General features: G+C 38.9%; 1 protein-coding gene across 6 annotated transcripts in view; it reads right to left on the bottom strand.

The window, feature by feature from the left end:
- The window catches only part of CCDC112 (coiled-coil domain containing 112), a 234,437-nt gene that overhangs the window by 40,810 nt on the left and 180,634 nt on the right, over positions 1–12,993 (bottom strand). For 4 of the 6 annotated variants that reach the window (XM_079918786.1, XM_079918788.1, XM_079918790.1 and 1 more), the window contains 2 exons: positions 6,669–6,729; positions 2,622–2,791 (listed from right to left, as the gene is read on the bottom strand). The gene's annotated coding sequence lies outside the window, so the exon portion shown is untranslated. Of the gene's footprint in view, positions 1–2,621; positions 2,927–6,668; positions 6,730–8,783; positions 8,929–12,993 lie in introns of those variants that run through there. The other 2 variants (XM_079918787.1, XM_079918791.1) reach the window with 2 other exon arrangements.

Below are 12,993 nucleotides of genomic sequence, written 5' to 3' on the forward strand. Positions count from 1 at the left end.
GTCAGTGTAAATGAATAAGACATAATGACTAGTTCTTGCAGATTTCTTTCCCCTGCCTATCAATATTTCTGCAAGGACTAGTTCTTAGCTGGGGAGGCAGGGATGTTCACTTTCTTGGCAGAGCTTGGGACTGTAGCTGTCAGACACCTATATCAGAATTGCTCTCCTTCTTTAAGGCTGCCAAGCCACAGGGAGACTACCTGGAGAAGGTCACAGACAAGGGGCTTTCAATAAAGAGTAGACTAGATGACAGATTTATAAGGTAATTCTACTTGACATATCCTGAACTCTATTCACTGAAAACAGGGACTATATTTTATAACACTCATGAAATATTCACAAAGATGACCATACATTTAGGCCACAAAAACCTCAGTAAATGTCAAAAAGCAGAAATAATGCAGATATAATTCTCTGGTCATGAAAGAAATCAACTGAGAAGACAGAAAGACCCTATCACATAAAATTTTTTAAATCCTGAGTCAAAGAGGATATCAAAACTAAAATTGCAATTTAATTAGAAAACACTGGTAACATTACAAACCAATATCCAAGCAATACAGCTAAAGCCATCCTCAGCAGAAAATTAGCAGTTTCAGTAGTTACCTTAATAAATAAGAGAGAATAAAAATAAATGAACTAACCACCTAGCTGAAGAAGATAGGGGAAAAAATAATCAATAATCAAAAATGGAAAAAAGGAGAAATGAATTAATGTGAAAGAAAAAAATAATAAAATAAAAACCAGAGGAATGATAATCCTAATGAATAAATTTAACCAGTTAAGACAGATTAACCACTAGCTAACCTGATCAAGAATTAAAATTAAGAAAGCACAAATATACATAATAAAAATACAAAGAAAAGAATCACAGGAGACTATTTTCTTCGATTATCTGCAAGTAAATGTGAAGATCCAGATGAAATGAATCATTTTTCTAAGAAAACACTGTTTACTAAAGTTGGCAAATTAAAAATCTAAACATTAAAAACCTAAGAAAAAGGAAAAAATTGTTAAAATGGTAGGCTCCCAAAGAGCACCAGGCCCTGAGGGCTTCATAGGCTGATTTTACGAAATTTTACAGAATAAACAGACTCTAATGCTTTTTAAACTGTTCCAGAGCAGAGACAAAAAGAGGAAAACTTCCGAATTCTGATAACAGTAGCATACGTTTGTTACCAAAAACTGACAGCAATAACACGAAAAGCAAGCTACTGACAAAAATCAGTTATGAATATTGATGCAGAAAATGTTTACCAAGTTTCAGCAAACTGAATCCAGCAGCATCTTAGAAGAATTAAAAGAAAACTAGTTCCCCCCACTCCCAGTAACATAAGAATGATTCAGTTTCATTTCCTATGTTAGGAAGTGGTTGGGTACAGTTGGTTGGCTCACTCAGCATCTATTTCAGCCTCTTTTTAGTGTGCCATGTATACTGCAGAGGCTGGAAAGCTCAGAACCCTCATTTCCCAGGCTCCTTTGCAGCTAGGTTCCTCAATGTAAATTATGTTTTACTAATCAGGTACACTTGTGTGAAATTCGATTTCAGAACTCATTTAAATAGGGGAAGACATAGTAGCAAGGCACACATTTTGCTGGGACATATTATAGCAGACATAGTGAAACTCTGCAGCTGACAGTTCTAGCATTAGTTTTCTGATTCAGAGGTGACAGATAAGAAGGTGTGTTCTGGCAGCTAAGAATTCTGGTGGCAACGTCTCGTTCCCAGATCACATTAAGATGGTGTGTTCCTGGAGCTAACGGTGGCGGCATGACTTTCTACTGTGGCAGAGGGAGCAGGTCTCTTGGTGCGCCAGTTCTACAGTGTGGATTTGGGAGTTATTTCTAGAGCGCTTGAACCTCTAGCTCTCCACTGATTTATAAGCAGTTCACCCCGTGTATTAAATCCCTTTCTGTTTTCTGCAAGTGAACTCTGAATGATAAAACAGATTAAAAGAAAGAAAAAATGTACAATTTTCTTCAAATATGCGGGAAAGGCAGTTGATAAATTTCAGTATCCATAATTAATTTTTAAAAATCTTCATAAAATAGGAAAGATCCATATTTCTTAAAAGCCAGCATTATGTTTAATGAGGAAACATTAGAAGTATTCCCATTAAAATTAACACTAATACAATTATGTCTACAGTCACCACTATTATTTAGCATAACTCTAGAGGTTTAACCAATGCAATAAGACAAGAGAAAGATATAAGAGGTATAAACATTGGAAGAGAGGTACATTTATTACTATTTATAGATAATTGTATACCTGGAAACCCCAATAAACTCAATTAAAAATCTGTTGCAAACAGTATGAGGACTTATGAGATGGATGGGTATCAAATTAGTGTGCAAAATTTAATTGCTTTCATCTATACAAGCAACCAGTTAGAAAACATCATGGATATGTCAATTACATCTCAAAGTTAAAAAAGAAAACATAATGGAAATAAAGACCAAAATTGCAACAGCAAAAAAGAAAATATCTAAAAATAAACTGAAACATAGTGCTTAACAAAGACAACATTTTAAATTAGTAACTCTTTCAGAGAGGACTTACACAAAAGGATAACTTTCATACCCATGCATGTCTGAAAATGCTTTTATTTTGCTCATACCTGAAGGAGAGCCTGATTTGGTAGTGGACTCTAGATAGAAAGAAATTTTCCCTCAGAATGTTGAAGATATTGTTCTCTTGTCTCTTTTATCCAGTATAGCCACTGAGAAGTCCAATAGCAATCTGATTCTTGTCCATCTGTAGCTAATCTCTTGCTTTAATTTTGAAGCTCTTTAAAAAAGCAAAAACAATAGCAAATCACTTTGCTATTTACTGTCAGAGGTTTGAGCAGAACTCAAAGCCTGCCAAATCCAGCAGAGCACTGGAGTGTTCTCTGCATTACATCTGATACCATAATGCCTACTTAATGCAGAAAATATAATGCCAAAATTGTAAGCAAAATTAATCTTCAACCAATTCAGCTCATATTCTTTAATGATTTCCTCCCAAAGACATTTGAGAACCTCACCTTTCCTAAACTACAGAGAACTGCATTTCAGTTTTTATCCACCAGATGTCACCTGAGAAACAATAAACAACAGTGGGGAGTCTATATTTGATTCTTTGCAAAAGAATAACATTTTCATCTTTTATGCATAAAAATTAGAATGTTCTTGCTAGGATATACCAGCAGTAGGGATATGAAGGCACATACCAGTTAAAACCCAGACAGAAAAGTAAAAACATTTACTCTCATATTCAGATTCTCAAATATAGTCAACTGACATTCAAGTCTTTTAAATAGATTGAGTTTCCCAAATTTTATACTAAATATAAGAGTTCTTTTTAGTGAAAATTGTTAGAACAGCTTTTAATACTAATTTCTACATGATGTAAACAGTTAAAAAACTCAACTACTCATACTAGAATGTAAGCCAAAAGAATAGATACTACTAACTCTGAAGTTCACAAACTCATTTTTACCAACAGTCTCATTCAGACTTCAATAATCTATTATCCCCTGGTGTGTGTGATGAGACTCCTTAAATGATCTACAAACCCTGTGTGATCTGGCCCTGACCACCATTCTTGTTTCCCACTCTTTCTCTCCTGGTTCTCCAGCTACCCTGGGCCTCATTCAGATCCCCAAATGTGCCAAGTATCCCTTTGCCTATGTTAGCAGTGCAATCTAGAGTGAACCTCTAACCCTCCCTTTATCTTATTAGTCATGATCCTTCTGCACACGGTTTGAATGTCAGTTCCCAAGGAAGCCTTCTTTGGCCACCTCCACCCCTACCGAGATTTGGATCCCTTCCTTCATTAACAGTTGTCAGCATTTGATTTGATCTAGAGAGTAGCCTCCATGGGGCACCCATATATTTACCATCTAGTCATCAGTAGTGCTTAATATAAATAAATTTATATTTACTTATTTATTTGTAAATAAATAATGTTTAAAATTTATTTAAAGAAAGAATTACTGAATATGGATTACAATGTTTGTACATCTCCCCTATTAGAATGCAAGTTCCATGAGGAATAAGCTTTGTTCTGCTCACTGTTGCATCCTTAGCCCAACACAAGCCCATTGCAGGCATCAATAAACATTTGTTAAATGGATCCATGAATAAATGAGTGAGTAGATATCTTCTACACAAAAAATTAGAACACATTTGGACACATATATGAAACGAGGATTAACTTTAGACAGGGCTGCCAAACACGGGAACAATTAAATGCCTTTTTTAACAGCTATTTTTGTCCACTGGCCAAGTGGTATGTGGATGACAAAAAACACTGGTCACCTATGAGGCAAGTTCTAGGTGAAATTACACTTCACTTATTTTTTTTAGTAGAAATTTTGTTTCTTATCACCCTCACTCACTCACTTAGGAACCAAGAAAAAATACAACACTAAATCCTTTCATAGGGTTTTCTTCTTTCCTGGAGAAATTACTGGGATTTGTCAAGTAGAACAGTGCAGTGCAATTATTGACTATCTCTTAGGTGGGTGCAAGGGTGAAACAACTCCTCCACCCAGCCAAGGGCTTAGATGGGGGATTTTTCCAGGCACTGCCACAACATGGCACAGGGATCCTGAATGGAATTATTCAACCAGTTATTCCACATATATTAATCACATATTCAACAGCTATTTTTAAATTGAGTAATCATTATGTGCCAGTTATATTGATTTAAGCCAGGGCTGCAAAGCCAAATGAGACATGGTCCTTGTCCCCAAGAAGCCTACTATCTTTTAGGAAAGACAGGCTTTTAGGGAAGACCAATAGCTGAAGTCCAGCATGGCCCACATAAATGCGATGTACAGGGTACCATAGGAATACACAGCTCAATGTAAATTAGATTTGGGTCGGGGGTCAAGACAGTTTCCTTAAAGAGGAGACACCCAAGATTAGTCTTCAAGGACAAGAAACATTTAACTGTAAAAATAAAGAAAAGGCAAACAGTTTTTTTTTTTAATAAATTTATTTTATTTATTTTTGGCTGCGTTGGGTCTTCGTTGCTGCACGCGGGCTTTCTCTAGCTGCAGTGAGCGGGGATTACTCTTCGTTGCAGAGCACGGGCTCTAGGCACATGGGCTCAGTAGTTGTGGCACGTGAGCTCTAGAGCTCAGGCTCAGTAGTTGTGGTGCACGGGCTTAGTTGCTCCACGGCATGTGGGATCTTCCCGGACCAGGGCTCGAATCCATGTCGCCTGCATTGGCAGGCGGATTCTTAACCACCGTGCCACCAGGAAGCCTCAAATAGCTTTTTAGAAGAGAAAATAACCTGAGGGAGGGCGCAGAGAAATGAGACAGTATGGCTTGTTTAGGGAATTAGAAGAGAGTTAACTAGAAGCTAGGAGACTCTCAATGACAAGTTAATTCCTCCACTCCCACTCTCACAATCCAACCTCCCGGTGAATTTTTCTTCCTTTCTTTCTTTCTTTTTTGTTTGCGCATGAGGAAAAAATAGAGACAGTAGAAAAGTTTTCAACATGAGTGACAGTTATGGCAAACGCAGGTTTTCAAATCAGCACGAGCTACTATTACTAGTTTTCTAGAGAAAATAATTGAAGCTGGTCTTAGAGACCAGGCAAAGACCCTAGTGAGAATACACTGCAACTGCAAGAGATGCTCTTGTAGCCTGGGTTGCAAGAAACCAGAGCCTAGGGGAAAAGCTGATGAGCTGCCACTTTCTAGGGAGGTATAATCTCAGGGAAACAAGAGTGAGGGGAAAAGGAGTGAGGCAGAGGCAACGTGAGGGAGGCTTCAGTCAGCCTGGTTGGTAACGAGTATAGTTAATGCTCCATCTCATGCGATGTGTTCAGTAAGACCAGATAAGCTATTGCATCTCAAAGCAGCCCATCAGGAGAAGGGGAGGGAAAGGAATTTATCTCTCAGCTCTTTCCCACTCCTCACTTGCCATTGGTCAACAGTGGGGCCTGTGGGGCATTAACTACCCTGGAAAGGCATGCCTCAGTGTCTCCAGGCCCCAAGGGGAAGCTGAGGTTATACTGCTTTACTGAAGTGGGCATTTGTCATGTTTTTTGGCTACTCATTATCTTTGGGCTTATGTTATATTTGGAGAATGTCCAAATTTAGGGTCCAGGTTCTGTCAATCAGACCCACTTGACTGAGAACTCCATGGGGAAGTGAGCAAGGTACCTCACGCAATCCATCATGGCAGGTGGAGGGAGAAGCAGCACCTCTGAGAGACCATGACCAGAGGTCCTAGCAGTAGCCTCTAGGGTCCGCCACTGGGGGCAAGAGATGAGCTGTCTAGGCCTAGGGACAGTGAGGTATCCCCTAGGACCATCCTCCTATGTAAGCTGCATGTAGCTCCTGGTCTCAGAGCATCATAGTTGATTCTCTGGCCCTCACCAGGATTCTGACAACTACTTAAAACCTTTAATAAAAAAACTATTTTTCCCTTAAACTAGAATGTGTTTTGTTTTTTGTTTTTGTTTTCTAAATCAAGGACCCTGAAGGATTCATGCAGCCTAAGAATAAATTTGGGGTTGTCTTTAAATTATGACATACTTCTAATCCTAGATTTGCTCATTTATGTGAAACATGTCTCATTAATTTCTATTCCATATCCTATAATCAAAGAATTCTAGAATCATAGAAAGATCCTTTTAGAGACTATTATGTTTTATCACTCACCTTTGGCTTTGAGCAAATCTTCATATCACTCCCACACCCATTTGAGGGAACGGAGTTTCTCCTGAAATAAACAAACAAACAAAAGGTAGTTTATGCTAGCTGAAATGTCTGTGTCAGCCATGCAGTGAGTAGGGCTGAGAGGGCACTCTTGGGACATTTTATTTATGTGAGAGACAGGTGAAGGGCCTGCAGGCTGTAACCTAATTTAGTCAAAAACTTCTGGTAGAAAAAAAACAGTGACCTATAAATCAGTAATTTTCCTGTAATATCTAGTGAAATCAGGTCACTATTTCCAGTGCTAAGTTTGTCCCCTGGTCTCTTAGCATTTAAATATGTCATGAATTTCCTTTTGATATGGTTTATTAATAAATTTGTAGGAAAAACAAAAATTTAAGGCAAAACCCACAGTGAAGATCCATAGTGAAAACTATGTACTGGGACCAAATATCTTTGTCAGGCATTGTCCAAATAAGCCTGTCAAATGCCTGGAGTTTGTCCAGGGGATCTGTGCAGTTCCCTTTAGGGGAACAGTCAAACAGCCCATAACGCTTTCTCGATTCAAATTCAAGTTCACCACACATTTCTCAACTGAGAGAGGTCCCAGTGAAGTGGTTGAGGGCTTACGGACTCTTGAGTCCGACCTAAATTTGAATCTAGATTCTCCCACTAACCTACTAGCTGTGCAAACCTTGGGCAAATTACTTCTCTGTTTCTGTCCATTTCCTTTACCTGTCTTGGTGGGCTGTCTGTGAGGTTTAAATGAGGTGATGGCTATAAAGCCCTCTGCACGTGGCAGAGACCCAGCAGTCAGCAAGTAAGGCCCTGAGTTTTCCTACACACGTGTGCTCCCCCTCAGACACCCATCTCAGAGGAGCGCTCCGTGGAGAACAGCAAAACGTATCGCTCCATGAAAGACTGGTCTTTCTAATCCACCAAACAGATGAAAAGCTTTTTTTTATTTTATAACCTCCATTTACAAAATGCATTTAGTTACATAATTAGAGCAAATGCCCAATATTTAATTTGTTTCAGTAAAATCTGGGCCCAATCCTCTTTCAATTCAATAAAAATAAAATCCTACTGCAAGACACACTTCTCATCTGTCCCACTTTGAAATTCTCACTCAAATCTGTGCCTATGTGAAATTCTGAATTCTTGCTAGAATTAATGTTCCCTAAGTCTGCCCAGATCGATGTCCAATAATTTACATGAAGAATATTAAAGCTTGGTCAAGAATATAACTCTTTCAGACAGTTTGCTTGACATTTAAAACTTCCAGTTTTAAATCTGAAATTAAATGTCTTTCTTGTTAATTGTCTGCCTTCACTAGTATATAAGTCCCGTGAGAATCTAGAATTTCACCTGGTACATAATAGAAACTTAATAGCTCACTGTTGAATGAATGAATGAATGAATGCATGAATGGTGAATGAACCAGTAAGCTTTTTACCACACAACTAAAAAAATAATACCTGGGCTAGAAAATAAGATCTGTACTAGGCTAAGCTTTTTTCATCTAAATGCACTGAGTTTTACAAGTAGTTTTAATTATTTTTAACTCTCCTCTCTTTCATTTCTAAAGTTAATCTAGAACCTTTCACATGTATGAACTGTGTACATTTTACCTTGTATGAAAATTTAAATACATTTTCAATGATAACACCCATGTGCTATTGACAAACGAACTAGACATGTTTGGTCCTAAGAGAGATTCCTGAAGAACGGATGCCTGCTCTCACAGCAGCCTTATTTTGCCAGTATAGATAATTTAAGGGGCTGTTTAGATCTCTCATTCTGGGTGGAATGTTTGTCTAATTTTGGTAGTAGTACAAAAGAACTTCTGTTAGAGGTCTTTCCAAGGGTTAATGACATCATTTCTTCCATATGACAATCTGGTTTTACTTTCTGTGAAAATATTAGAGAACTACTCTCAGATACAAAATTGTTTTCCTGAATGGGCTTTTATGTGTTAATAACTTTTCATATTTTTTTAAAAACTGGAAATGGAACGATTAACAAAAAGTGTTTATAAGTGATTTTTGTTCTCTACTGAAAGAGGGACATGACCTTTTGACCACGATGCCAGAGGAAAAACTACTTGAAAGGAAAAATTACCTGCAGGCATTTAGATGAACTCCACACTCAAGGACATTCCATTTGTCTGCTGGCTTTAAAGGCAGCTTGATGAAGATTAACAAGGAGGAATGGAATTGCTAGGTAAAGCACACTTCCATAGACTTTGTAAGCAGGAAAGTCCTGCCTAAATGGGAGGAGACAGGATGCATGTATCAGTAGATCACATTTCGAAAGCACATCCCAAAGAGTTCTGCTTGACACAGTCTCTGCTACTTTACTACACTCCAACTACACCCTACTCTTTGACCTAAATTAATTTTCCCTAGAGAGTTATTTTTTTACCTCAGACTTTTTTGGTAAGTTGTGAGGTAAAAACCTTGCTGGCTCATTCATTCTTCATTGAACAACTATTCGTTAAGCACCGATTATGTACAAGGGAAATTCCAGGCTATCACAGAGCCTGGATACTAATGGTGAAGGACAGTTATCAAGTAAGCAAATACCTAAGATCATTTCAGTTAGTGAGGAGGGCTACAAAAAGAATGGAACAGGAGGATGTAATGGAGAATGTGAGTGGGTGATCTTGAGAGAAAATTGGTTGGGGAAGTGCCATTTGAGCTGAGACCCGCAACGTAAGCAGGAACCAGCCCTGTGGAGACGTGGGACACAGGGTTCCAGGCAGAGAGAAGAGAGAGGAAAGCAAGTACAAACAGCTCAGGCAGGAGCCTCTGGACGTGCTGGGAAGGAAAGAAAGCTTATGTGATGCGTCCAAGTGAGCAAGGGGGAGACTGGTGGCAGATCGAGGTCAGAGAAGTAGCAGTGTAAGATCGTAGAATTCTGACTTTATGCTAAAAGGAGAAGTTGGTGGAAGATTTTAGTCAAGGGAGGGATGTAACCTGCTCTGTGTTGTCAAAGATGGAGCTACATGTTATGTGACAAGTGGATCTATTTTAGCTTTATAATTTGGGCTGATCCCAATTCATCCAGGAGTTCTACTGGGGTCAGTGTTACTTTTATTTTCTATTTTTTGCAAATCCAGATTAGCTTCTGCTGTTTCTCCTTATTATCTTTAGACTTGACCTCCAGAAACAGCAGGGCCTTCTAGGTGATGACCTTTCCTAGCGCCAGAGAACATGACCATCATGACCTAGTATAGGAGAAAATCAGTCCATTGCCTCATGCTTTCCTAGCAAACACATTTGTTTGTCTGACCTGGAAAAGCTATGCTGCAACTCTGCCAAAAACCAAGAATTTTTGACAGGTCAGCTATACTAGATTAATTAGAGTGACTGTAGTTTTCCCTGAAAGTATAAACCAGTTCTACCAGGTTACTGCCCTCAGGACACAGGCCTAAAACATGGCTAGCTGTATAGGTTTTCTAAGTGAGAGACTTCAGAATTATGACTGAAGGATAAACTACTTGAAGTATGAACTGTGCCAGCCCTCAATGGATGGCGCAAGCCTGTTCTCCAAGACTTCAGGGTCAACTTTAACAGTAACAGTGACAATAGTCACCACTACCTGAGCACTTAGTTTTCGCCAAGCATTCATCCAACTCAGGTGTTGGCAAACTTTTGTAAAGGACCAGACAGAAAGTGTTTTCAGTTTGTGGGCCATCTGGTCTTGTTGCTAGCGGAGCTCAACTTTGCTGCTGTAGTAAGACGGCAGCTACACGTAATACGGAAGGAACGAGTCTGGCTGTGTTCCAGCGAAACTTAATTTTCCTGAACAGGGGTGGGGCCAGATGTGGCCCACAGGACACAGCTTGACGGCTCCTGATCTAAATGACTTACTGATGACCCGTGGTCTAAGTGACTTACATGTACTAACTTATTTGATCTTCAAAACACTCTATAGCCTTTAATTTACAAATGAACCGTGGCACAGAGGGGCCATGTAACTGGCTTGGACGGCACAGCTCATCCCTTGCAGAGCTGAAGTTCACACCCACACAGAGTGACTCCAGGCACTGAGCACAGAGGCACCTCAAGTGTGCCACGGCCAGGACTAGCCCTGCGCTCAGTCGTCTACAGACTTCATCGAAGTTTACGAGTTACCTGGATTCTTTATAAGATGCCTACCTCATAGGACTGTGAAAGAACAAAAGGCTGGGGGGCGGAATGAACCAAACAGTACAATGCTTGCATCAGCACAGCGCTTCGGAGGAGTGGTCAAGTCACTCCACATTTCTGTGTCCTTGTCCTTCTGGTGTAATATTTGAGGGATACCAGGGGTCTCTGGGTTACTGAGGACACCTGTGCCTGGATATGTGTGATCATCTTGGCAGTTCACAGAAGAACTGTAATATTACCAGCCTAAGATTTTTGTACTTCTGTTTTTTCCCCTACATATTTCATGTGATTATTGTGAAGATCAAATAAAAGGGAAAGAAATATAGAGAGCTGTGGAGAATAAAGAATTTCTGGGATAACAGAAATTTGGTAGCATAAACTATACACCCAGTGAGACATTTTATGCTTCATTTTATTTCTCTAAAAATATGGGTAAGTATGTGTGCGCTTTAACAGCCGTGCTGGGGAACGCACCTGGATTTTTAAGAGATTAATAGACATATCTGGAGTTAGATACATGGGGAGGTCTTAAATACCCTTTACCCAGTTTACTCCAACTGTATCATCTGCACAGCTATCGTTCAATACCAAAGCCAGGAGACTGACATTGGTAGAATACACAGAGCTTATTCAGTTTCACCAGCTTCACATGCCCTTATGTGTGTGTGTGTATGTGTGTGTGCACAGCTCTATGCAATTTTATCATACGTGTAGATGAATGTAACCACCACCACAATCAAGACACAGAACAGTTGCATCAACACAAGGCTGCCTCATGCTACTCTTTTATAGCTATGCCCTCCCTCCTTAACCCCTGGCAACCAGTAATCTGTTCTCCATCATTCTAATTTTGTTATTTCAAGAACGTTGCACAAATGGAGTCATATAGTATGTAATATCATATATTTTGAGATTGGCTTTTTTACTCAGCATAATTCCTGTCGTGTGTAACAATAGTTGGGTTTTTTATGGCTGAGTATGGATGGACAACAGTCTGTTTAAGCATTTAGCCACTGCAGGACACTTGGGTTGTTACCAGTTTGGGGCTTTTATGGATAAAGCTGCAGGGAATATTCATGTACAAATTTCTATGTAAACATAAGTTTTCATTTCTCTGGGATAAATGCCCCGAAGTACAATTGCTGGGTCACGTGATAAATGCATGTTTAGTATTAAAGAAAATACCCAACTGTATTCTGGAGTAACTATACCATTTTATTTCTATTTGTTTTTAAAGCGTACATTAAATAAGAAAACTCCTTTGTTATTCAGTATTAGCTACAATGTTTATGGTTCGTATTTTAAAAAATTAAACCATTTACTTTGCCACCTCATAAATTACAACGTTAACCTTTTATCAGATCTATTTTTAACTTAAAATTCACCCAATGATGGAAGAGAATGTAATCCTCTTCATGTCCCTACTACTGAATACACTTTACACAGTTCATCTTTATTGATGTTTACCTCTCTAATCTTATAAAAACAAGACAGTCTCCGCAGCACTCAAGAACAAGAGGAGAGTATAAAGCAAAGAGTATAAAGCAAAAAGATTCTTCCAATATCCTGTAGTTTAACAGCAGAAAATATAAGCTCTTATTGAGTTGACTTAAAAGTACATTTAAAAAAAACCAGAAGTTGATTTTTATCCCTTTTTTTCCTTTACATTTTCATGTAGGTAGACCAAAAGATGAAACAGGAGAAACTTCTTTTTCTAAAAAAATATCAAAAGTAAAGGTAGAAGTAAAGGTAGCATTCTCTATATAAAGAACAAACAGAAATGGGGGCAGCCGAGGTGACACAATTTCATGGACTGCAGAAGAAAAAAGAGCCAATGATCTCAGCTGCAATATTAATGACTCAACTGACAGGTTTTTGTTGAGAACCCATGATATGCCCGACACTGCGCTAGGTATTGTAGGGAAATGGAAGTTTAAAAATATAGGATAAGAAGTATAATGCCATCCAAACACTTCCTGTCCAGCTGGGAGACACATGGTCCCACATGAAGAGACTGGAGAGTGAAATAGAACAACATATACTTAATGGTAATAGCTGGCACTTACACTGATTGTGGGCCAAACACTGGGCAGAGAGCTTTGCATGTTACTCGTTACTCAATCCTCACAACAACCCTATGAGGTTGCTGCCATCACTCCCATCTTACAGATGAGGAA

The sequence above is a fragment of the Stenella coeruleoalba genome (genome assembly GCF_951394435.1).
Source record: "Stenella coeruleoalba genome assembly, chromosome: 3".
NCBI lineage: Eukaryota > Metazoa > Chordata > Mammalia > Artiodactyla > Delphinidae > Stenella > Stenella coeruleoalba.